This window comes from Pseudonaja textilis, chromosome 1, assembly GCF_049901715.1.
Source record: "Pseudonaja textilis isolate UNSWEBS1 chromosome 1, rPseTex1.2, whole genome shotgun sequence".
NCBI classification, from domain to species: domain Eukaryota; kingdom Metazoa; phylum Chordata; class Lepidosauria; order Squamata; family Elapidae; genus Pseudonaja; species Pseudonaja textilis.
In genome coordinates this window covers 264,839,855-264,867,813 of record NC_141990.1, presented here as the reverse complement: position 1 = coordinate 264,867,813, position 27,959 = coordinate 264,839,855, and the positions used below count along the sequence as shown (strand labels likewise).

Genomic DNA, 27,959 nt, shown 5'->3' with positions numbered 1-27,959 from the left:
TTGTTATAATGTATAATATAGTATGTTCTAAATAATTTAATAAATACAGTAAAGCAAAAGAGATAGAGGTAAAAATTAATCCAGAAAAACAGATTTTGAAAAACTGTCATGATTAACAATAGAGACTAGAACCTATATTCCTATTTTACTTATATTTAAAGCCTGCCAGTTCTCTAAGAGCCAAAGGCAGCCTATAAGATTCTAACGTTAAAGAAATTAAAGCAGCAATAAAAAGCACTGACAGAAAACAAAATGGCTTCTGTGTTCCTATCAGGGTATGTTTTTATACCTTTCAGTCAATTGGATAAGATTATTTAGTTCGTTATTACATTTCAGAACTTTCCTTGGAGAAGGCAGGAAAGAAAAAAAAATAAACACAGGCTCTGATAAGAAATACAATAGCTTTTTTTTTTTCTGCTTGCAACTTATGTAGTTCTTACCACCTCCATGTAAAAAGTACTTAACTTAAAATATACCTCAAAATTGTTTGGTGGAAGAAATAATGTGTGAAAATCAATTCATCTTCGAAATGGCAAGTGAAGGTCTACCTGCATGATTATAAAACTGCCTTATGATGATTTGCAGCAGAAACTCTTTGAATGTACCATTTAAAGATGTTACCTGTTAGGAATATTTTTTCTTGAGTTAGTCCCAAATGTTGGAATGCTCTTAATTCAGAGTTAAGGTTAGCTTTCACTCTCCAAGCATTTGGAAAAGGGTGTATCATTATAAATAAGATGTTTTAAAATCATATATTTTTGTCTGTTTTATTGCTTATTTGTTATATATAACAGTGGTGACTTGACTTTTGTGAAAAGGTGGTACTATGAGGGGTTGCTCTGAGCATAATTTGCAATGGAGAAAGGGATTCAAATACAGGCAGTTTGGTGCTGCAAACTGATAGATTAAAAGAAGGCCAAACTAATCCAGTTTTTAAAAAGGGACATTTGGGTACTATATATCTGTCTTTTCATCTAGACCAGGGGTGTCACACTGGTGACCTGAGGGCTAGATGTGTCACACACAGTCCACACCCATCCCAGCTCCACGAATGGGAAAAACATCATGAAACATCACTTGATGGCAACATGACGCTGCAAATTTCACACCTATGATCTAGACAAATACTGTTTAACAGTCTGTGATAAAACAGACCACCTTCAAGACCACCTTCAAAGAGCCAAATCTAAACATAGGTGGTTTTTCATCAGCAGTTCTGGTTTTAGTAATGTTCACTTCACTCTGAAAACTGTTAAAAATGTATTAGGAAGCAAAAGATAAGGGAAAAGAGGTGTAAAGTTTTATAGCACTGGCAACTTTATTTCATTTCTTTCTTAAATGAATCTAACATGGCTTTGATATAGCAAATTATTAAATTGAATCACTATACTTTCAAGATTTTCCCAATTACACACTAACATCTCAAATCCCACTAGTGATTGTGAAATTAGGATAAACTGATTTTTATCCCAAAGTATATCACTTTAAACTTAGTTGGATAGTTCAATATTTGCCACATATTGCTAACTTGCCTAGTTTTGGACATTTTATAATCTGCTTTCACTTCAATAATTTGTTGACATCTGCTTATGTGGCTATTTCAATAATCGTGCCCAACCAAAAATGATTAATGATTTAAGTTTCCTACGTCATATTTTACTATTTTATGGAATCTCTCCAGTCAGCCCTTTGATGTTATTCTTTATTATTAATCTATATTTGCTCACTGTTAGGCTTGTTTTGCCTTTTAAAAAGTTTTAAAAATACCCTTTAAATTCCGTATTCATGATATGCATGTTATATGTTGCAGTATCTATAATTTTTTAATAATGGTTTTTGTCTTCTTGCACTTAACTTAGTTATCATAGACCTACATTTTTTAATCATTAACTGCTAAGCAGGACAAGTGGAGAGAATTAAAAAATGTTTTAAAAAGCCAAATCTGGAAGCTCCAATTAGTGCAAAATGCAGCCCGTATGGTTTTGTGCAGAGCCCGGTGTGCACATGTATAACGTCTCCTGCGGGAGCTGCATTGGTTGCCAATTTGCTTCTGGGTGCAATTCAACCTTTAAAGCCCTTCATGTCTTGGAACCAGGTTATCTGAGGGCTAGTCACATCTACCCGATCCATCAGAGCAGCAAGGCAGAGAATGTTGTGGGTCCCATCCCCAAGGGAGATACACCTGGTGGGACCCAGAAGAAGGGCTTTCTCTGTGGTGGCTCCCTCTCTCTGAACATCATTCCCCCAGAGATTAGAATGGCCCCCACTCTAATACTCTTCCAGAAAGCACTGAAGACCTGGTTCTGCCAGAGAGCCTGAGGAACCCAGAATGGGATGGAGCTCATTAAATGGCTCATGTGATCTGCTGTTGTCGGGGCAGGGAGTGGGAGTTGGGGGGTGATTTTGTTATATTGTACTTTATTAATTTATTTGATTCTTTTTGTTAGTTTTTATTTTAAATGTGGTTTTATATTCTGTAAGCCAATAGTTGCCATGGGTGAATAGGCAGCAATATAAATTCAATCAATCAATCAAATATAGCCAAATCCTTAATAATAGCATCTAAAGAACTCCCAAAAAAGTCTGAATTAAATTTGGATACTACAAATTAAAAATTCAGGTCACAAATGCATCAAAGGAAGTTTGCTTTATGCAGCTGATGAAAACCCAGATAGTTTGGACGTAGTCAAATGTTTCTTCTGTAATGTATTTGAGGTATTCTAAATTAATGAAGAATTTTAAAGACTAAATAAAGTAACTACAAGGATAAAAACATAGTTTATAATAACAGATTAATTATATATGTGTGTGTGTGTATGTATGTACATGCATACACACACACACACACACACACACACTCACATATATATGGTATTCAGCTTTGTTCGGGTATTTTCCCACGTCATTATAGTTGTGCTTTTAAAGTTGTAGCAACGTTTCGGCAGAATCTCATCTGCCATCATCAGGCTTCTGTATTGGTTTATCTGTGAGTCAGAATTCCACAGCCATTTCTGTTTTAAATTTGGTGCTAGCCTACTGCTGTATTAGAATGTTTTTTTCTTCATCCTGATTGGTTGGGAGTCTTGGTCTGTGTTTATTGGTCTTGGGTGTTTGCTATGTTCTGCTTGGTTGGTGTTTCTAATATCTTCTGTCTGTTTTATAGCATTTTTTTGTCTTGATTGGCTGGCAATGTTGTATTTCCTGTATTGGAGGCTTTTAGAGCGGCTTGGCTCCGAGTAAATGGACGGCTATCATTTGTTAGGAAGCTAGGTTTCATCTGGGTGCCTGGTTGGGGTGTGTTTGAGCTGGAGGTATCAGGGGGAGTTTGTTTGTGCCCAGGTGTTTGGCTGGCTTGTGGTGTGGAGATTTTTTTGTTTGAGAGTGCAGGTTTCCAGATAATTAACAGTGTGGTGGAGTCATCTCATCTATTCATGCTTTCAAGTATTTTTTCAATCTCTATGGCTTCTCTGATAATTCTGTGGCTGGGATTTTCTATAGTGGCTAGGGTTTTGGTGCCATTGAAGTCGATGCTATGACCTGTGGCTTTCATGTGTTGGACTAGTGAGGAAGTGTGTTCCAACACTTTTACTGCATTTTTGTGTTCATCTAGGCGGGTACTTATTCTTCTATTGGTCTGTCCAATGTATGTGGCAGGGCATGATGCACAGGGGACTTCATATATGCCTTGGTTTTCCTGGTCAATTTTATCTTTGGGGTTTCTTAGGATGGCTGCTATTTTTCTGTCTGTTTTGAAGGCAGTCTTGATGTGATGCCTGTCAGTTAGATACTACACAGATTCCGCCCCCGATACCTCCAGCTCAAACACACCCCAACCAGGCACCCAGATGAAACCTAGCTTCCTAACAAATGATAGCCGTCCATTTACTCGGAGCCAAGCTGCACTAAAAGCCTCCAATACAGGAACACAATGTTGCCAGCCAATCAAGACACAAAAAGAGCCACAAAACAGGCAGAAGATATTAGAAACACCAATCAAGCAGAACACAGAAAACTCCAAGACCAATAAACACAGACCAAGACTCCCAACCAATCAGGATGAAGAAAAAACCATTCTGGCACAGTAGTAGGCTAGCCCCAAATTTAAAAGTGAAACAACTGTAAAAGTCTGACTCACAGCCGAACACAATACAGAAGCCTGATGATGGCAGATGAGATTCTGTCGAAACGTTGCTACAACTTTAAAAGCACAACTATAATGACGTGGGAAAATACCCGAACAAAGCTGAATACCATACATAAGTACCCGAAAACTTAAGGAAACGACTATGTATGTATATATATATATATATATATATATATATATATGTTTCTGAGGTTCTCGGTATTTGTATGTGGATCTTGTTGTTAGCTCGCAAGATGAGATAGCACGTGAGTTCATTCATGTCAGCTCAGAGTAATGTAGACAGCTCTCTTACTGCAGTGGATTGGGCTGCTGTGCTGATGGGTGGGGAACACGGCAACCCCCACCCAATCAGAACACAGCCAAGCCCCACCCAATCAAGTCCCACCCCACTGGCAGTTAAAAGGAGGAAGCAGCTGCAATCTCACATTACTCTGAGAAGCACAGAGCCGGAGACAGAAGCCTGAAGATGATGAATGAGACTTCATCAAACGTGCCTAGATACTTCAATCTTATGGAGAAACCCAACAACAAAGATCCATATATATATATATAATATATATATATATATATATATATATATATATATATATATATATATATATATATATATATATATCAGTGTATTCATTTTCAGAGACAGCAATATTATGTGAAACATAAATATGGAAAAGAGATTTTAAGGTAATTAAATTAAAATACATGTGATAAGGCAAAGAAATTTACTTGAAATTATTTTACACCAAGACCATTCACTATACCTCTCTATACTGTCCTGGTATTAAAAATTATCCTTACTTTTGCCTTTTCCATATACCACTTCATGCATTGTTTTGTTCTTTGAACTTTTTAGCCCACTCTCTTTTCAGAATTTCATCATCAATTTCATCCAACCATGGTTTTCAGTCTTCCCCTTCCTTTAAAACTCATTCATTCTCCCTTCATATAATCCTTTTCCAATTTGATCTTCATTCTTTCCATATGACCAAACTACTATATTTCTTTTTGTTCATTCACTTTTGAATTCAACCTATCTTCATTCAGCACCCAAGTTTCCTGACCTTTTATAAAACACATTTTAAAGTACTATATACCTGCTGGAATGAAACTTAAATAAAATATACTTTTATGATTTCTCCAACTCCTATTTCCACCTAACAAAGTGGGTACTGCAGCAGCACATTTTCATACATAGCCATTTTCATACGTAACCATTTTACAGCAATATTCATTTTTCACCATGAATATTGGCATATTTAAATCTATTAATCCATTGTCCCATCTTCTACCAATCCATTAATCTATAGAATTTGTAACTGTTCAGTCGATTTTCAAATGCAACTATCTTGGTTTGTAATATATTAATTTTCAGTTTCATGTTCCTCACTGTATCACTGAATGACTAACAGTCACTTCAAATCAACTGGATTCTCAGTCAACAACTTGATGTCATCTACATTTAAAAATACTTGTTCATTCGCACTCCAAATACTAATGTCATTAATATTACCACAAGCATTCCTTACATCCATAAATACATTAAATAATCATAGAGACATCATGCATCATTGTCTTATTACCTGTTATATGTTGAACAATTAACTAAGCATTCCATTTGTTCTCACATGTGCTTTACTTCTCTTATGTATTACTCTTATTGCATTCAGGACTGACCTTCAGCTTTATGCAAAGGTTTCTTAATTCAAGTCTATTAATTTTATCAGACATTTTGTGTAAATCAACAAATGTAGAATGAACTAATTTTCTCAGAGTCACATATTTTTCAATGGCTTACCAAAAGATAAAACTCTCCCTTCATAGCAAAAAAGCAGAACTACGTTTCCAAAATTTTACTTATTGCTATGTCCTGTGATACCTTTAAATCAGAAATTTACCAAATACTTCCCCTGGACATTTAACAAAGTTAAATGCTACCTGTCAACAGCCAGCATATTTTTGCTACTCTTTCTTGTAAGTGAAAAATAACAAGATTCTTCCAATTACTAGGAGCAGGTGCAGTCTTCATACACATATTAAACTGAGCAGAGCCATAAACAAAGCAGAACTGTATTAACATTTCTCTAGTTGCACCATCTATATGTACCATTTTTCCATATTCCCAGAGCATTTATAATTTCTTTGTCATTAATATTTTTTCTTGAGCACTAATGTTTATAGCATATATTTCCATTCCACTGTTCAAAATATCACTTTAATAAATTATAAAATGCCCCTTCCAATGAGTCCTCAATTCAATTTCTCCCCACCTTATATCATAATTTTAACTTTTTAATTCCACTCAGACTTCTGGAGACTTGAAGCAACAGTGAGAACTGGACACGGAACCACTGATTGGTTTAAAACTGAGAAAGGAGTTCGGCAAGGGTGTATACTGTTGTCCTCTCTATTTAATTTATATGCAGAGTCCATAATGAGAAAGGCGGGGCTAGATGAATCACAAGTTGGAATTAAGATTGCCAGGAGAAATATCAGCAACCTTAGATATGCAGATGAAACCCCGCTCTAATGGCAGAAAGTGAAGAGGAACAAAAGAACCTCCTTCTTTTGACTTCCGGATTGGGTCTCTTCAGCGACAGACCAAAATCCGCGATTGTGCATGGTTTCAATCTGTGCTCGCTGCTGGAGTGCCCCAATCCTTTGGATTCGGGGCTGAAGCGACCCCCTAGAAGTGGTGAAGAGGGGGGAGATTGCTAGCCAAGTGGAGGGGAGCCGCATCTCTCCTCCTTGGCTGGTCTAAACTCCCTTCCCCAAAGATGGTTGCAGCGGTGGTCAGAAATGGCCACCTCAAAGAAGAACCCGACTGGATAAGATTGTGCAGGAGGAAGGCAAAGAGGAAAGCAGGACGGACTGGGCTAAACAACAGAGAACATCTAAGCAAGGTACCCTGAATCTAAAAATACTTAGAGAGATAATGAAAGAAGATCTTTAAGCGGCGAAGGAGAGAGAAAAGGAGGTTTAAAACCCTTTTTTTACCTTTATAGTGAATTACAAATGGAATGGAAAGAAATTTATATTAATCTATTTTGACACTAATAGGCAACCTTAAGCTGAAATCTAAGTGTCAAAAGGAGAATAAAGATTTTTTTCTTGATCATTTTAAAGCCCTAAAAAGGAGAAGAGTGGAGGCAAAAGGGTGGGACTTGGAATAATGGAAAAATAGAATGCCACCTGGAAAAATAAAGAGGATTAACAGTGAAACTTTAAAAAGACTCTCGAGGATGCATTGTAACTGAAATCTTATTAAAAGATACAGTAACCCATGGAAAGGAAAAATAAAGGAAAGAAACAAGAAGGAACAGTCTGGGATCATTTGGTGATTTAAAAAAAAAGTTTTTGGCATTGTTTCTTTCTTTCTTTTTCTGTTTTTACTTAAAGTCAAACACTGGACTACTTATTAAGCTTAAATTAAGAAAAATCAAGAGACTTTGGAAAAAAATATAATTTACATATATTGTCTGATTATAATTATAAATGTTATATATTTACAGTTATACTGTATATATTTACTACTATAAATACAGTGATATATTTGTATTGTAATATTATACTAATTTCATATTCATATAGATTCTTATTTGTAATCATTTTTCCCTAATATATTGATTAATTAAATTTCTAGACTGATTATTGTTATTATTATTCTACTTATTGAACTATTAATGAATTATTATTAGAGATAACTATTATTCAATAGAATTAATTAATAACATTTAGCATACGGATTAAAAGGAATTAAGTAATATATTATATATATATTATATAAATAAGGTAAGAATTGCAAGAAGTCTGGCTGAGAAGTAAATATTGGTGATAGGTCTATGCTTTGTAATTGGTAGAGATATAGTGAAATTGAAAGGTTTAAGTATTTAAAAATAAGGAGAACCTGAGAGGTTGGAGTAAGTTATAAAACAGAAAAATAAGTAGAGAAATTAGTAGAGAAAAGAGACTAATCTAAACTAATTCTTAACATAAAATATAAAGTGGATGGTAGTATTGGCAGGTTGGAGTAAGTTACAAAACAGAAAAATAAGTAGAGAAATTAGTAGAGAAAAGAGACTAATCTAAACTAATTCTTAACATAAAATATAAAGTGGATGGTAGTATTGGCAGAAGTAAACAGAAGCCTAAGAAATATGACAAGTGCCATAATAACAACTTTGAAATCAGCAAAGAAGACAAAATCCAACCCATCACTGACGGTTTCATCTCCAGCTGGCCCAAAGACGATTGAGGGAATGTTGGATGCCAAAAAACAAAGCGCAACATCTAATATGCAATCAATAGAAACGACGCTGTTGGCAATTCAAGAAGCCATGATGAAGATGCAGAAGAATATGTCAATGAATCATATGGAAATGAAGGGGAACATTAATACATTAGAGGACAAAGTAGACACAATATAACAAACCACTGAGAAGAATGAACAAAAATTACAGGTAGTGGAAATTAGATCGGTACAAAATGAAAAGAAATTGGAAATAGTGGACAAAAAAAAAAGTGACAATGAACAAGAAATTAGAGGAACAAATAATTCATCTGGAGATGGATCGTGCAGCCTTCTACTTGAGGTTCCAGAACGTTATGGAGAGCAAAGATCTGAAGATCTGAGCACCATCATGGCAGAACTAACTGCACAAGCACTGCAAAGAGACAGTCAAGAGATCCTGCCTATAGAATCCAGATTAGCTATGCAAGACACAATAGATTACCACAAGAAGTCCATGTTAGATTTGCTAGAAAAAAAGTAAGGGATGTAATATATAAAATAATGAGGGATGAACCTCTAATATACAAATAAAGAGATACAAACTTTAAAACAGATCCCAAAGGAAGTAAGAGAACAGAGAAGAGACTATAAATTTCTGGCAACACAATTGATTTAAAAAAAATATAATGTTTCAGTGGCTAATCCCAGATTAGTTGGTATCATGGCAGGAGAAAAGGATTAGGATAGATAACCTGGATAGGGCACAGGATTTGTATGATCAAATTGTGGGAGTGGAAGAAGAAAGTAGCAGCAAGGATGAACTGGAGAGCCAAGAAGATCAGCAACAGGAATTAGGAGAAAGAGAACAAGAAGAAGGAAGTAAAGAAGAAATTAAGCAAGGAGAGAAAGAAGGAATAAGATTTTGAATACGCCCACAAAGGGACATAAGCATTAATAGAAGACAGATACCAAGTCGTAAGTAGAATGACGGAAGAAAAAACCAGGCTAATATTGTTAAATATTAATGGACTAAATTCACCTACCAAAAGAAAACAAATATTAACAAGAGTGGCAAAACAAAAAGTAGAAATAATATGCCTACAAGAAGTACACATTAAAGAACAATACCAGAAGTGTTTAGAATACCCAAAATTAGGAATATTATTTGCAGTTCTGGCAGAACAAAAACAGAGAGGAATAGCAGTATATATCAAAGAAGGAATTAAGGCAGTAGAAATATATGCGGATCCAAATGGAAGAGTTTGGATACTTGAATTAGAGATATTCCAGAAGCAAATGCTATTAGTTACAATTTATGCCCCAAATGAAAATCAAACTGAATTTTATAATTAATTACATGAAAAAAAAATTAGAAATTGGACAGGGAAACATATGTATAGTAGGGCATTACAATGCGGTGGTAGACATTAAAAAAAAAAGATTATATTAGTAGTACAAAAATAAGAAGAAAAGGAAAACTCTGCCAACATCCTTCTTTGATATGATACAGGAATTAAATTTGTTGGATCAGTGGAGGAGATTAAATCTGGAAAAAAAAGAATATACTTTCTATTTGAACCCACATAAGTCATGGTCCCGATTAGATATGGCATGGATGTATGTAGAATTAGGAAATGAGATTATGACAAATGTATGGGCAGACCACAACCCCTAAAGATAATTTGGAAGGGAAAGAAAAAATTAAGGAGAAGATGGACATTAAATTCCCAAATTGTAAAAGAGAAAGAATATGTGTCAGATTAGACAAAATATGGAAATAGGAGGACTGAGGATTAAAAGAGAAGAATATAAGATACAGGCATTTGCAAATGACCTGGTGTTTTTTATTGAAGAACCAAGGGAGACAGGGGTTAGTTTGTTACGGATTGGAGACCTATGGGGCAGTAACAGGATTAAAAATTCACAAAGAAAAAACAAAAATATTAGCCAAAAAATTGACAGAAAAACAGAAAAAAGAGTTAGAAGGAAAGATGGGATTGCAAATAGTTAAAAAATCAAATACTTGGGAATCTAGCTAACGGGGAGATGTTCCTCTATAAAGGAAGATAACTATAAGAAATTAATCCAACAAAAATAAAGATTTAACAAATTGGGAAAATTACCATTATCTTTATTAGGACAGATAGTAACAATAAAAATGAATATCTTACCAAAACTATTATATTATTTTCATACAATTCCTATAAAATTAGACAAGAATTTTTTTCAGGAACTGAACAAGATAATTTTGAAATGTCTATGGTTGGGTAAAAAAGCATAAATAAGTTTAAAGATGTTACAAGATAGTATAAGGGGAGGTGGCCTTGGACTCCCAAAATGGGAATTGTACTATCAAGCAGCAATTCTAATATGGGTAAATGAGCAGATAAATTTAAAAAATAAAAGAATCTTAGCAATTGAGGGCCATAATCTTCAAGCAGGGTAGCTCACCTTTCTATGGGACAAAAAAAATAAAGACTCACTAATACTTCCATAGACATTTGATAAGGGAATCACTATTACAAACATGGGGAAAGATAAAAAGAAAACATTATATGGAAGTACTGAGTTGGGTTTCACCTATGGAAGTAATATTATATCCAAACACAAAAAAATGATTAGATATGAAGAATTACTAGATAATCAGGGGAATCTAAAAACAATTGAAGAATTAAAAGATGAGGATATAATTATAGATTGGCGGTCATACTTACAAATTCAGACAAAATTTAGAAAAGATTCAGAAGAACACGGATAGAAAAAAATTTACAACAACAAGACCAAATTCTGACAGGCAAGGAGGAAAAATTCATAACAAGAATGTACGATTATTTATTGGAAGTGGAACTAGAAGAAGAAATAGTGAAGGGACCAATGATTGCCTGGGCAAAAAATGTAGGTCATAATATAAAATGAGAGGACTGGGAAAAAATGTGGATTAGTAACTGTAAATTGACATTGTCAACAGCATTTAAAGAAAATCAGTACAAAATGTTTTATAAATGGCACTTACCAGCAAGACTATCTAAAATATATCCAAATATAAAATCAGAATGTTGGAAATGCAATCATAAAGAAACATTTTTCCATATGTGGTGGCAATGCCTAGAAGTTAAAAAATATTGGATGAGGATACGAAAATGTCTATTAGAAATTACAGAACTTAAACCAGAAATATTTTTATTAGGAATAATTAAGGGAAAAATTAGCAAGTCTATCCGATACATCATTATACATATTATAACGGCAGCGGGAATAGCCTTCACACAGGGATGGAAAAAAGAAAAGATATAATCCGAAGAAGATCTGATACAAAAAATAATGGACTGTGTGGAAATGGTTAAATTCACAGCGGAATTAAAAGGCAAGGATGAATCGGACTATTATGTAGTTTGGGATCGATGGTACAAATCGGTAGAATATAGAAATAGAATTGATGTATAGGTATAAAAGGAAATATATGTATTACTAACAACACAAGGCTGTTAATGTAAATAGAGATTTGTAATTTTGTTTTTAAAAATAAAATATATGATTTTAAAAAAGAGAGAAATCGTGATTAATAGAGTGCACTACTTTATGCATGTAGCAGCATCTTAATGCAGATGCATGTTTTCCAGGCCACACACAGCTGCACACAAGATCCTGGGAACAGGCATGTTTGATTAAGGTGTTTTTGACAGGCACTATATCTATGCCTATGTGTTCTCAGAACCACAGTTCTCCTTTTGAATTCAAAACACTGCATAGCCCTAGTGCAACATTTATTTATTTATTAAATTCATTGTAGGGTGACTCTGAGAAGCTTACAGGTTATAAAACAAGTAGAAAAATAATTAAAATATTGAAACATTAAAACTATGTAGATTAAGATTTTAGAAAGAATAGAAAATGATTCTGTTTTCCCTAAAAATGAGCAATTAAGTTGCAATACCTGCTTTTCTTCTCCTCAAGAATATTTCTTCGAAGATGGTAAGAATTACAGGAGACAAGAAAGTTCATAGCATCTACAGAGCAACTGTTATAAAACAGTGTTCAGATCAAAGCATACTCGTGGTAAGTAACAGCACACTGTATTTTATTATTTACATTTCAACTGACTACATTCCAAGGGTTAAAGATGAGCACTACTAATATATAAGAGCTGTGAAAATTATTTGAAATATATACTTTATGTTACATGAGAATATAAGCCACACTCTTTTCTTTAATCATTAAAGTATCCAAGTTTTCAAGTCTCACACAACTGCTTCCAGCTATCTTGAATGTGTGTATATACAGATCATCCTGGGAAGCAAAATACCGGTTCATCCATACATGCGCAAACACGAAGACACAGAAATTTCCAAAACAGCCTCATGATCCTTTCAAAAGACAGGGATACTTTAATCATCTGGTTAAAAGCATGACTTAGTCAACTAAAGAGAAACTTGGATCATACTCCACACAATGTAAATTACCTCTTCAGGATGCTTGTTCTGAATACATAAAAAGTAAAACCAACATACCAGGAAAAATATGCACCTTTCACTATTATTTCCTTCATCTAATACTATAATACTATTCATTCTTTCTTCTGTTATTTCCTTCTAATACAATCAGTCAGTCACACTATAGCCTTTCCTTTTAAAGATTACTACGGTTACTGTGGTAGCTGCCTTATTTTATGTTTGATAAGATCAACATAAAACTTTTGAAAAAGAAATCCTATTTTCAGATTAATACTATCTCATAGGTTACATACAGGCTAATCCATGTTGCAATAATTCCTGCCAGATGGACTTTATGCCTCCTAAAGATCTGCAAAGATGAAAAAAGGTTTTATTCTGTGCTCACTAAATAACTCATACCAAATATTTTCTGTGCTCTATGTTCTGACAGAACAAAATTTGAAACTTTTTTTCATATTGTTATAATGAATAAATTTGAAACAAGCCTTTTAATCTCTTATTTTTTAATTCTACAACTATGTGCAAGCATACGATATGTGCAAGAATTCAGAAGATAGTTGGGTAAAGCTCTATCCTCAAACTTATAGAAAAACTACTCAAAAGGATTTTTTTTAATGTTTAAGCTTTTTAAAATTCTCAAAACCACAATGAGAACAACAATTACCATGGTTTTTGGCAATCTGAATTTCTTGTAGATCTAAGTCCAGCAAAGTTGCATCAACACAGATTCTCTTTAACAAATTATCATAGCACACACACAGTGAAATAACAAAAATATTATTTCTGTGGCTCTTGGCTCAAATTTCTTTCTAATCCATATGTACAGTGTACTTTTCCCATTTAGTAGTTTTGCTACAAAAGCTCAAAATATCTACATAATGTTTATATATAACAACCTACAATTACAATTCACATGCATGGTGCACACATTTGACTTTTGTACTATACAGGAACAACACTGCAATTCATGAATTCTCACTTATCCATAATTAAGAATTTTAATAAATATTTTTTTAAAATATTACTGAGCAATCAGGCACTAATTACAACTAAAATGGTTCTGAATTCCCAAATTAGTTTTATAGTTACACAATCTGTGAACTTGGTAATTTGGCTGAATCTAAGCTAAAAGTTAAATTTATAAGGGAGAGAAAGTTACATTATTTGTCTGAAAGGAGGCAACGATCCATATCCTCCTCAAGAACTCCCTTCCATTTTTAGAGGTTGTTGAGAGGCAAACCAGCAATTACAGAGAGCTTTTTATAATAGATTTTCAAGCCTCGTTCCCATTGCAGTTTAGACCTCAGTACAGGACTGAGATTGCACTGGTTATTTGGGAGGAAAATTTCTATCCCAGACCAAACAGACAATGTGGTCAAAATTTTGGCCTGGTGCTAAGAAGTTTTGGGGATCTAGTTGGGGAGAAAAAGTGACAGTTAAAATTATGTTGTATTTGTATCGTTTGGGATTTACCTATTATTGATTGTAGTTATGTGATTTATTGTACTTTAAACTGAATTACTGGATATAGGGATTATTAGCTGCAAAATCTGTGGCCTGAAGAAGTATACAACTCAAAGATATTTCTTCCTGCAAATGTCAAAATGATTATCTCCTCTTATTTCCATTAGCTGGGATAAGATAGATCCTGCCATACTGGCATATGAGGACTATTAAAATAAATCCTTAGACAACAAATCCCAATTTTTCCTCTTAGCAGGGTGTGGAGACACTTAGGAGGCAATATTTAGGAATAGTGCATTTTGTGCTACAGTTCAATTATACATCTTAATGTTGTGATTGGTACTGTTCTCACAATTGTGCTTTACAAGGGCTGCACAGGTAGGCTTTTTCCACAATTGTCACTGTAGCTGATCTCCAGAGGCAAAAGTCACACTTTTGTCTCAGCTCTGTGTCTTCTAGCTCAAGTTGTGTGCGATTATGATGCTGTAGCAGGCTGCATCACGTGACTGACGCTTGTCAATGGCGAAGCCAGAAGGGAGGGTCACAAGTCACCCCAACATGTCACTCCTGCTTTTCCTCCTGAAGAGCTTGCTACAGAGTATGAGAATCCAGGAATCTTATATTCCATAGCACCTAGTCTTCCAGCAGACTCCACCCCCTTTCCCGTGACCTCAGTTAACTTGCCTAAGACTCTAGAAGCTGTGATGGCACAGTGCCTAGAATGCAATATTGTAGGCTAATTCAAGTCACTGCCAGATGTTCAATTCTCACCAAGCTCAAGGTGGATTCAACCTTCCATTCTTCCCAGTTTGGTAAAATGAGAATCCAGATCGTTGGGGGCAATATACTGACTCTGCTTAAAAAGTGCTTTAAGATATTATGAAGCAGTATGTCCCAAAGGTGCTTTTTTCAAGAGGCAACTGGACTTTCTGGTTTTTCTTTGAAGACATTTCGCTTTTCATCCAAGAAACTTCTTTAGCTCTGACTGGATGGTGGGGAATGGAAGGATTTATACTCCTTGCAGACAGCTGGACATTTGCATTCTTTTAGCGGGTCATTAAGGCCACCTAGAGGTTTATCTACATCATCAGGGTCATCTGCGTGGTGCAAATTGGTGTGGGGGCTGTTGAGAGGGGGCCATTCAATTTTGACATAGAAGTCCTCTTTAATCCTTTTCAAACCAATGATCCTCTGATTTGAGTGGCCTATGAACCAGTATATAAGTCTAAGTGCTAGTGTTACTGATCCTCACAAGGATTCTATTGACCAGCCATGGGTCTCTGTTTGCCCTCCTATGACTGCTCCCTATCCCCCATCCCTTATGTTCCCTAGCACTTGCCACAGCATCTGTGCATTCACCTACTCTCCTTACTTTTTCCTCCTTAATATCTTGTACATTCTGGGGTTATAATGGCAGTTGGGCTCCCAGAATTGCTATCATTATGTAATATGGTCAAGTGACATTATACCTTTTAATTTAATCCAGTTAATGATGTCACTTCTCCTGCCAAAAGAGCACATAAATTGCATGGGCATTACAGGCAAATTACATTCCAGCATCAGAAAAACTGTTTATGGCTAAAACAGTTGCTCAATTATTATGTTTTACTGGGAGCCACCCAGAGTTGTCTGAAAGATAGGCAGCGATGTGTTTTAAATAAATAAATAGGTTACAACTTGACCCATATACAAACCTGAATTCATTTAATCAAATTACTTACAACTTTTTTTGCTTTCAGAGTGCGTTTTGTACCCCAAAATGCACTCCCAGAGCAATCTTGAGATTTGAAGCTAATATGCTAAGGATTAAGGCTCAAGCCTGGATTAGGCTTCTAATCTTAGGATTTAGAATCATGTTTGACCCCATACGCCTGACTCCTCTGCTGTTGTCAGTTACCAATTTTATTAGCACAGTGTCTGAGTAGCAGAACTTTGCAGTCTGTGCATCACTCCTGAATATTTATGCCAATTAACCATGGAGAAGGCCAAATCAATAGTAAAAGAGAAAATCAGGGACACTGATCATCAAAATGTTATTACCAATATCATTGAATTCTATTACTAAATATTCGATAGCCACAAGTCTTCTACTGTGGGGTATCTACACAATGTAAATCTAAGCAAATGTAGATGGGCCTTTCCAGAGTTGGCTTTGGTCTCCTGCTATCAGCTGTACTGGTGGGAAGATTCCATGGAATTCCTTATTTGCAGAGACTTTGTCCTTGTATTCCAGGATGGTAGAAACTCTTGTACATGTTCTCATATGATCTTTTTATGATGCCCCAAGATATGCTCTGATCTCCCCTTTGATTTTCAAATATGAGGGCCACACTGATCAATATTACGTTTATTACTTTTTAAGGGAGGCTAACCCCACAATCAGGTGGCCAACTATCTTCACCAAATTATACAACTGCATAAAACTTTATTAGAATATGTCATTTTATTGTCGAATTGTTTTTTTCTTTTCCCAGTAACAAATTATTGTGCCAAACTATTTCATTTTTTTACTATAAAGGCTGGTCAAAGATTGTTATAAAGGGATTTGATTTGACTAAATTACTTAGCGATAGCAATCCTAGCCCCACTTGCCATTGTAATCTGAGGACTAATTGTAGTTTGTTACCTGGACTCAATTGTTGTCAGGGGACAATTAGATGAAATGGTTGCTTAATTGGTTCTATGCTGTTCAATTACCTCAAACTAGGGATGACAGATGAAATATGGACCTATTTATTGGGTAATATACCTTCCAAATCATAGTCTGAAAATTTGGGGTTGGGGGGACTCTCCCAATTAGATGATTGGAGAGTTCATTCAAATCTTCTCCATCCAAATCTATCAAGCAGCAACACTTCCTCTTTAAAAACAAAAACAAAACAAAACAAAAGCCAAACAACGTGGCTTTAAGGAAAAACAAAGGAACTTTTCACTACCAACCTTCAATACTTCACTACCTCCACTATTTCATTACCTCAGGACCAATTATTGATAGATAATGCTTTGTCTAAAATAATTGATTTATCATTTAATAGTATAATTAATTGTTAAATGACCACTAATTTACTGATTTATTGAACTGATAGAGATTTAATACTGTATTATCTAGTTGATTGATTGATTGATTTTTAGTAATAAGTAGTCTTATTTTTGATTTGTTCTCTAACTTATCAATTAACATTTATTAATTACCAACATTCATTAAGTAACTGTCTACCTATCATATTAATTAGCTATTGTAATTGTTTAGTGTACTATTGTCATTGACCATGCCAGCCAAAAACTCCAAACTCTCTACTACCAAACAACAAAAAATGTCTACCAATGACCTCCCAGACTCCTGCACATGCTTCAAATGTCTTGAAACCATCAATGAAAGCGAAAATAACATTAAATGCCACCTATGTGACAATCAAGCCCACCTTGCCTGCTTAAACAAACAAAAACCTAGCTGATCTCCTAAAAAATCAGATACATTCCCTTGTCTATGTCCATCATGTTTACCTAACCTAAACAAACTAAATACCCTGTCTGACAGAGTTGAACGCATAGAATCACTAATTCACTCAACAGAAGAACGATTAGCAACAAGTTTTGAAACAACTATACGAGCAAGCCTAATCTCTCTTGGAAAAAAAAAATACAGCACAGATAAGCGAATACCTATCAGCTCAAAATCAAATCCCAACCCAACAAGCACTACCACAACTACCCCCTCAACTACAATCACAACTACAACCAAAAATAACCACCAAACCACAGCCACAAATAATCACTATCATATCAAATAATTCCACAAATGATATCCCCTTACTCATCAGAGACATCATGGAAAATGATCAGAAATGTCCAAATGCCATCTTAGTTGGTGTTGAAGACATCAACGAATCAGAAGATATCATCAAAGTTCACAATATCATAAGCAACTCAAATACAACAAACATCTCTCTTGAAGATATCACTGAAATAACCAGAGATGACCCCAAGTTCAAATACAATGACGGCTTGGTGGCCCCAAGATTTTGTAGAGTTGTTTGCAAAAATGAGTCCAGCAAATGTATATTCATTCATACAATAAACGCCATTGCAAAAACCAATCCCACCCATAACAAACTTTGCTCAAGACCAGACTTATCTATACTGCAAAGAATCCGTTCCCATGAACTCCGCACAAAACTCAAAAAACGTCTAGACAATGGAGAGGAGGACCTATACATCGACTATCGTGCTGACTGTATTAAAAGTAAGTCACACAACCCACAACTCAGCATCCAACCCTACATCATCCAATCCACCATCATCCAAAACTAGGCACTACGCAACTATTGAAAAATCTTTCAGGACCAGCTCCTTGCCAAACCTCTGGTCACTACCCACGGTCATCCCCCTCTTCAAAAAGGGAGACACCAGCCTAGTTGAAAATTACAGACCAATGTTGCATCACCTGTAAAGTCATGGAATCAATTATTAATCAATCCATTATCCTCCACTTAAAGACAAACAACCTGCTCTCTAACAAACAATTTGGCTTCAGGAAAAAATTATCCTGTAATCTGCAACTCCTACACTGCAAAAACATATGGACTACACAACTCGATCAGGGCAAAGCAATTGGCGCTATTTACATAGACTTCTGTAAAGCCTTTGACTAAGTGGTACACGACAAACTACTCCTAAACCTAAAATCTTGTGGCATCTCCAGACACCTGCATAACTGGACAGATGCATTCCTGTCAAACAGGCAACAAATGGTCAAAATAGGGAACACCCTATCAAATCCTGTACCTGTCAACAGTGGTGTCCCCCAAGGCAGCGTTCTAGGACCAACTCGCTTCATACTTTACATAAATGACCTCTGTGATCATATTAAGAGCAACTGCGTCCTCTTCGCTGATGACGTAAAGCTATTTAACACCACTGACAATACTGCTACCCTTCAAAATGACCTCAACTATGTCTCAGAATGGTCAAACAAATGGCAACTTCAAATCTCAACAAACAAATGCTCTGTCCTACATATTGGCAAAAACGATCAGAAAATAAAATACAAGCTGAATAATCAAGACCTTGTTGATGACCCCAACTATGTCAAGGACCTTGAAGTACTCATCTAAAATGATCTAAGTGCTAGAGCCCACTGTAACTACATAGCCAAAAAGGCATTAAGAGTTGTTAACCTAATCCTGCGTAGCTTTTTCTTGGGTACTATCACACTACTAACTAGAGCATACAAAACATTTGCTAGACCAATATTTGAATACAACTCAACAGTCTGGAATCTGTGTTACATATAGGATATTAATACAGTCAAGAAAGTCCAGAAATATTTCACAAGAAGTGTTCTCCACTCCTCTACTAGCAGAATACCTATGCCACCAGACTTGACATTTTAGACCTAGACAACCTAGAACTATGCTGCCTTTGGTCCGATCTAAGTATAGTACATAAAATTATCTACTGGAATGTCCTACATGTCAATGAATACTTCAGCTTCAACCACAACAATACAAGAGCACACAATAGATACAAACTCAAGGTAAATCGCACCAAACTTGATTGTAGGAAATATGACTTTAGCAACAGAGTGGTGGTCAATGTCTGGAATCTCTACCTGACTCTGTGGTCTCTTCCCCAAACCCCAAAAACTTTAACCTTAGACTGTCTACTATTGGCCTCACCTCTTTCCAAAGAAGTCTGTAGGGGGCGTGCATAAGTGCACCAACGTGCCTACCATCCCTGTCCTATTGTTTCTTTTTTTTATTCGTATCCATTTCATGTATTCATAACCATGCTTATACTTATACCTGTTATCTAATAGTTGCTTGACAAATAAATAAAATAAATAAATAAAAACAATCATAGACATCAGAAGATTTAGAACATGGAATGAATCTTCCCCTTTAGTCCTGAACTTAGAACAAAACTTCAGAACACTCACCACAAATACTATGATTTCAGAATATTTGGCATGCTCAAGTGTTCCAAGTGAATAAATGTTGAACAATAAACCAGTATTCACATATAATTTTGCAGAAGGTATATTAACTATTTCATTGATTAACTTACATTATACTGATATTGGCTTTTTTTAACATTATACCCAAGGTTCTTTAACAGATGGTAATGGTTTCCCACTTTTTAATGTGGCAGATGGTTACATGGATTACTAATTATGGAGTGAGGAAAAGTATATACATTATACAATTTTGTTGCTATTTTTTTCTTGGTAAATAATGACAAAAACCTGTCCATTGTTTTCAAGGTTGAATTTTCTAAGCTTTGTTATTATTTGTAATAAATACTGTATTTGGCACATAATTCTATATTTGGCATAAAAGAGATAGCAAAGAAAATGAGAGCCTAGAAAGTACTGTATCTAAAGTAACATTCATTTAAGAACATCTGTTACATAATGAAAAACTGGGGATTAAATGGAAAACCAGAATTGAAAGAATTTGACTTTGCCAAGAAGCTTAAGTCTTTTTATCGCCACAAGTTAAACAAAGACAGTTGGAACAATCTGTGCTTTGTTTATATTCCTGTTCACGGGAAGAATTCAGGTTTGATACTTTCCTCGTAAATTGGAACCATAAGTTGTTTTGTTGGAACCTTTAAGTTCTTTTACTGGCTTATTCACAGTAAGTAGCCAAAATTCTATGCATCTCTGATGACCTCTACATGTTTTTGACTTCAATTCTAATCAGCTTCAGTCATTATGGTTAAGAGGAAGGAACTATAAAAGCTATAATCCTGTAATTTACCTTATCCTTGCATAAAACAAACTACGCAAAAGTATGAGGGTTGATTTAACTGCTTTGAAGAAAGCATAAGAACAAATAACTTCAAATATTAAGAAACATTTTAAAACTTATTTAATAAACTGACTACCTTAGTAGAAAAGATTGTAAGAATATGTTGAGAATGGCAATTAGTAAAGTTAAATGATAAGACTAGTTTGTTGTAAATGTTAGTAGTAAATTTAGATGCCAGGTAAATCAGGCTTATTTATAAGTTTAGAATTTTATGGTTATATCTTACAGTGTACATTATTTTTATTGTAATTGCACATGCAGCATGATGTATATTGATATTGTTCTTGAATAATTTAACTTGCTAATTTTATTAAGGTTGGACTACCATTTGTGGAGCACACTCAAAATAAGTTTGTTTGTTTAACCATAAGGACTGTGCAGCACTTTGGATTTAAAGGCAAAGCAGTGCTGCAGACCATGTAGATATACTCTCATAGTACCTACAATTACATCTTTTTAAAATATTTTTATCCCACCTTTATAAACAATTCAAGCGGAGAACATATATAATACTTCCTTCCTCTCCTATTTTCCCTACAACAACACTGTGAGGTGAGCTGAGCTGAGAAAGAGTGACTGGCCAAAGTCACCAAGCTGGCTTTCATGCCTAAGGAAGGACTAAAATTCAGTCTCCAGTTCAAACCTGAGCTTCAAATATTTTCCTTTATTGGAAATTCATCTATACACTAAACTAAACTAAACCTAGGATCAACAGCTGTAATACAATCCCAGGAACAATCTTGTTTCAGGAAATACAAATAAAGGTGTCTACTTACATATGCTGGATCATGGAGAAATCTAGGGAGTTCCAGAAAACATCGACTTCTGCTTCACTGACTATGCTAAAGCCTTTGATTGTGTGGATCACAACAAATTGTGGCAAGTTCTTAAAGAGATGGGAGTACCAGACCATCTTATTTGTCTCTTGAGAAACCTATATGCAGGTCAAGAAGCAACAGTGAGAACTGGACATAGAACCACTGAATGGTTCAAAATTGAGAAAGGAGTTTGCCAAGGCTGTATACTGTCACCCTGCCTATTTAACTTATATGCAGAGCACATCATGAGAAAGTTGGGGCTAGATGAATCACAAGTTGGAATTAAGATTGCCGGGAGAAATATCAACAACCTCAGATATGCAGATTATACCCCTCTAATGGCAGAAAGTGAAGAGGAACAAAAGAACTTCTTGAAGTGGGTGAAGGAGGAGAGTGCAAAAGTTGGCTTGAAACTCAACATTTAAAAAACTAAGATCATGGCATCCAGCCCCCTCAAATTCCTGGCAAATAGATGAGGGGGAAATGGAAGCAGTGACAGATTTTATTTTCCTGGGCTCCAAGATCACTGCAGATGGGGACTACAGCCAAGAAATTAAAAGACGCTTACTCTTGGGGGTGCGGGGGGAGAAGCTATGGCAAATCTAGACAGCATACTACAAAGCAGAGACATCACCCTGCCAACAAAAGTGTGTATAGTCAAGGCTATGGTTTCCCCGGTTGCAATGTATGGCTGTGAAACTTGGACCATAAGGAAGGCTGAGCACCAAAGAATTGAGGTCTTTCAACTATGGTGCTGGAAATGATTCCTGCAAGTCCCTTGGACTGCAAGGCGATCAAACCGGACAGTCCTAGAGATCAACCCTGACTGCTCTTTAGAAGGCCAGATCCTGAAGATGAAACTCAAATACTCTGGCCACCTAATGAGAAGGAAGGACTCACTGGAGAAGAGCCTAATGCTGGGAACGATTGAGAGCAAAAGAAGAATGGGACAACAGAGAATGAGGTGGCTGGATGGAATCACTGAAGCAATCCGCGTGAGTTTAAATGGACTCCGGAAGATGGTAGAGGACAAGAAGGCCTGGAGGAACATTGTCCACGGGGTCACGACGGGTCGGATATGACTTCATGACTAACAACAATAACTTAGCTGAAAAACTAATTAACAGACATAAAGTTTGGTCTCTCTTTAAGAATCTAGTTCTGCATCTTCCAACATGCCAGCTGATGACCCTGTTCACAAAACAAACTTAACCATGTGAGGGAGTCAGAAAACTTTTAACTTTCAACCTAGGCAAGTGATTCCAGTAGCTAACCATTAGGGAGAAACTTTAACTTATAACAGTTCAGGTGGTTGGGGCAAAATTGATTCTCATAGTCAAATGTGCTCTCCAAACAAGTATCCCTCCGAATTTGAAATGAAGTCATAGAAACTGTCCCTTCAAATTTGAGATAAAACCATAAGGGGAAAAAAACACAAAAAAGAACTTTCTTTAGGAATGCTATCACTTTTTTAACTCCCCTCTCCAACTTGCAGCCACAAGGGGAAATAAAACAGCAGCATACAGGAATGGAAGTACATAAGCCCTCACCCAAGTCCCTAGTTTCTCTATTACATCAATGCTGATCCTAATTACATCACCATAAATTATTACATTTCCTCCAAAGGGGAATTAACAGAAGGGTAGACGGTGATATTTTGCCAACCACCTTTGTGGCATAAGGAAGAATTTTTTTTAAGAGGCTGCATTCTAACGGATTGCATCCTTGGAAATTGTGTACCAGGAAGTGGTTTAAATTGCATATTCAATAAAAAAGTAAATTTCACTGTAATTAAGTACCTGAGTCAATTTTGGTCATATTTCTAAGTTCATGTTATCAGGTTATAAAAGGATTTTCAATAAAAAGTAGCTTTAAACTGAGAACTTCTGAAAAGAAATTGATAATCATGATGTAGTATATAATGTAGCTGTGCACTGAAGTGGGATGGGGTAATGAATTTGATGAAATGAATGAATAAAAAAGATTGAGTTCTGAAATATCCAGACAGATCAAACTTGTTATGAATTGTGTAATATACTATATGCAAACTCTTTATTAATAATACACTTATTGTAATGGACACTAAATACAATAATATTAATATTGCTATTATAAGTTACATAGGGTAACTTATAAGTTACATAAGGTTACTTCCCCATCAAACATTTTTATAACAATATAACACAATCATAAAGCTAGAAAGAAACTTATGTTTTAAAGATAGATGCATAAATTTGAATTTTCTTTTGCTTTGGCACTAGCTCCCCCTCCAGACCAACTTAACACTGTAATTATGTTTTTCATTATAAACACCACAGTAGCCACAAATCCACATTTTCTTTCAACTCTTAGGATGATTTCAATCTCAAAACATAATATTTCTTTAAAAAAGAAATCATTTATATTACCCTTATCTCTAAAACACTGAAATGTACTCTGACACTCATATATTTGTTCTAATAGTAAACAACTTGCTTTCAAACTGGAGAAATACCTGCTATATTCAATTTATGTACATTAATAAGCTGCCCTGTAATCTTATAGCATTCCTACACTATCAGTTTATGACACCTTTTTTGGATAGCCTAAGTCCAAGAAAGTGTTATTGACCAATGTTAATAAAAACCTCATCTCTTTATACAGTCTCCTAAAATAAACACTGTAAGAATTTATTATGTAGTATTTTACAATGAACTTGAAAAAAAACTCTATTTTACTCTAGTTTATAAAACTCAAAGAAATGGATGGCATAAATATTCCAAATAAATACATTAAATCTGCAGTCCTATACTGTACAAACTTACCTGAACATAAATTCCAGACAAATCAATGAAAATTACGTCTGAAAGAGGGAAAGGAGGTTTTCCTTTGGCATTACAGTATTCAAGTATTTATATCTGCAGAATTCAAATACGAAGTTAAAATAGATTTAAGCATGCATATTCAAAGTTAAATCACATCATATACTAAATTAATGAATAACAATTTCTTATAGTTTTAAGATCTCTTTTATCAATAACTATAGAAATGATATCTAACTATGTACTTCTAATAAATTTAAAATATTGTGTTATTTTTATAATTTATAATTTTGGTAAGACCTGATTAATAGCCTTGAAGACATACTCTTTCAAGATTAATTGCCATCCTTTTAGCTTATACATAGAAACTGCTGAAGTCTGAGTATATTTTTTAAACATAATATATAAGACATAAAATTATTAATTTCTAAAAGAAATACCAGTAATTATTATTAACATTAATAAGCATCATTAAACAATTTAATTTTTTTAAAACATACTGCCAAATGAAATGTTACACATATTAATATAAACAGAATTCTAAACATTTGCAACCTGCTCCTCACAGACATCCTATCAGTTTGTTTTAGTGTAGATAATTCCACTGAAAAGAACCACTCCCAAACTATCAATTGTCATGTTTTGCATGTAAATATTTGCAGACTTAAGGCCCTAGGTGAATTACACATGGTGTACACTTTCATATTTACTTCTGAAGTGCCGTGTTTAGATCAGTAGAAAACGTTTTGAAAACTTTTCTAGTCAGTTGACCCTAAAAAAAAGGATTTGGCTTTGTAATGTGATATTTATGATTCTTTGATATTTTCATGACACGTTCCCTCCACTGCAAAAAACAACAACACCACCCTGGTCTTATGTTTAAAATACATAGCAGCAGGTTTTATTGAAAATCAATTCAGCGTCTTAGAGATTCACTTTGCAGACAGCACAATTTAAACTCAAAGAATGAGACAGTAAAAGATGTCCAAAGGCAAGCAGATGTAATTACACCAAGCACACAAAAACATCTTAAGAGTTAGAAAGACCTCGGCAATTTATCTCCATGGACCTTGACGAACTCAACGTCGTTTCTTAATTGGAATCACGGAAAAAGCAAAACCTGGCCTCCAATGATTTTAGACCCCCTTATCCCGTCCTTCTGAACGGTACACATTTCACTTTCGCTAGCCCGCAGATGCATTTCCCGATTTAGGGTTTCTTTCTCTTTCTCTTTTAAAATTATTCCTGGGACCCGGGGAGAAAAGAAATCAGAAAAAAAAAGGGGGGGGCAAGAACAGCAGCCCCGCAGCTTTCCTTTTCAAGGCATTTGTTCGGCCTCCCCGGCCTCCCTTCCCATCCCTCCGCTGCGCGCAACTGCCCTCTCCATACACGCACCCGCAGCTGGCACACCGGCGGTTTCCGCTTTTTCTTCTTTTTTGCGGAGCTCGACGCGACTCTCCCGGGTGCCTCCTGTACGGATTGATGCTTTGAAGACTTTCGGAGGCTCCCGCCCGGTTTCGTTTTGTTTTTTTTTTCCTCTAGGGCACCGGCTTCCTCCTGGAGCCCGGTGCAGCCTCTTTCCGGGATTCAGCGCCCACACATAGCAACCGCAGCGACTCATCTCATCTACCTACCTACCTTATCTCTGTGGCCTCAAGCGCCCTCCTTGCCTTCTCGAGGGAGGCCAGGCCCTGGCTCGGATGACAACTCTCTCCTTCCTTCCTTCCTTCCTCCCCGAGAATCCTGTCCCGGGAGAGCTCGGCAGCCTTGGCGGAGCCTGCACACCCCTTCTCCTATCCTGCCTTTCGCTGACAAGAGACAATACCCCCCCACACACACACACATACACACACCAGAGCCGGCGCCTTGAATAACCGCTGCTTCTACGCCAGGCCCCACCACGAAGAACCGGGTCGAAGCGAGCGAAAGCCGACTCAGCTCCAAGCGGAGCATCCTCTCAAGTTTCAGAAATCTCTCCCCCCGCCCCGCTTTCGGAGCCCTCACAACGGCCTCGCCTTACCTCAATCCGCGTCGGCAAGCTGGTTTCTTTTTGTGTGTGTGTGTGTGTGTGTGTGTTCTCCGCGCCGGCCAAAGCTCCCGCAGTGCCGGGGTCTCCGATGGAGGAGAAGCGGGGAGGCGGCGCGTGAAGGGAGAAAGGCGATGGAAAGCGGGGGAGGGAGTAAGCGAGAGGTGGGGGGGGAGAAAGGCGGCTGAGAAGACGGAAGCAGGAACCCACCGCCGCTTAAACGGAGCCGCCAGAAGACTGGAGCCGGCCGAGAACGTTGACAGAACGCGGGCGGGAGGGCGAAGGGAGGGAGAAGCGGCGCGCGCGCAGACGCGCTCTCCCCGCGTGCCCGAAAGCCCGGCCGATAGGGAAAGAAGTAATCCGAGCTTAAGGAACTGTAAAAAGAAACGGGGCGCGCGCGAGATGGGAAGAGACGCGAAGGCCTCTTTGCCCGTTGCCTCCAAGAGAGAATAGACCCGAAGGGGCGGGGACTAGGTGCGCGTGATGGGAGGAAAGCGACCAATGAGAGAAGGGTAGTCTAAAATCTCTATGCTGGAGGAACGTTAGCTTCGCGGCGGCCAAGGAGGCAGCAGCGGGGGAGGAGGGGGTGGGAAGAAAGTGTTGGCAGCACGCATGCGTGTTATAACCCCCGACGTCGCTGCTGGTTTCCCAGGGGGTCCCTTACAACACGTGCATTCTTGCAAGTGAGCAAAGAAAGCGGGGACCTCTTGTGAAGGGGCTAGTTAGGAAGCGAGTTGCCCGGTGTCTCCCCCGCTCTCCGTGCGGGCGTGAGTTGTATCTGATACCCTTTGACAGACTTATCTCCCCCCCCTTCGAAAACCGGCCAGGTTGGCAGTATCTTGCGGTGGTCACGCCTTGCGTTTAAAATACAGGGTTTTCTCAGCTTTGGCAACTTTTAAGACGTGTGAACTTCAGCTCGCGGAATTAATGAGATCCATGTATGCTGTGCCTTCCCAATTCCAGTGGCAGATTAATCTGGAGAGGTCAGTTTTTCACGGAATCTGGTCCTAACCGTTCAGAAAGTTAACCATCGCAGCAGCACTGTACTTGGGGCAAATGAAAGTCAGTCAGCTGAAATGGTGCTATATTCTCTAAATAACCCCGTTAACAATATTTCTTTATTAAATTTCTTGGCCACTCCCTTGACTCTCCATCATTTGCAGCAATGAGCTTCTGTAGCTAACTATATGCCACATTGCAGAACGGGTGACTTGTTAG

At 36.6% G+C, this 27,959-nt stretch overlaps 1 protein-coding gene across 50 annotated transcripts in view; it reads right to left on the bottom strand.

The window, feature by feature from the left end:
• Positions 1–27,182, bottom strand: part of FUT8 (fucosyltransferase 8) — an 88,088-nt gene extending 60,906 nt beyond the window's left edge. For 6 of the 50 annotated variants that reach the window (XM_087921596.1, XM_087921618.1, XM_087921597.1 and 3 more), the window contains exons 1-3: positions 26,736–27,182; positions 24,719–24,811; positions 21,873–22,030 (exon numbers count right to left, since the gene is read on the bottom strand). The gene's annotated coding sequence lies outside the window, so the exon portion shown is untranslated. The other 44 variants (XM_087921602.1, XM_087921624.1, XM_087921605.1 and 41 more) reach the window with 17 other exon arrangements.
• Positions 27,183–27,959: the final 777 nt, after the last annotated feature.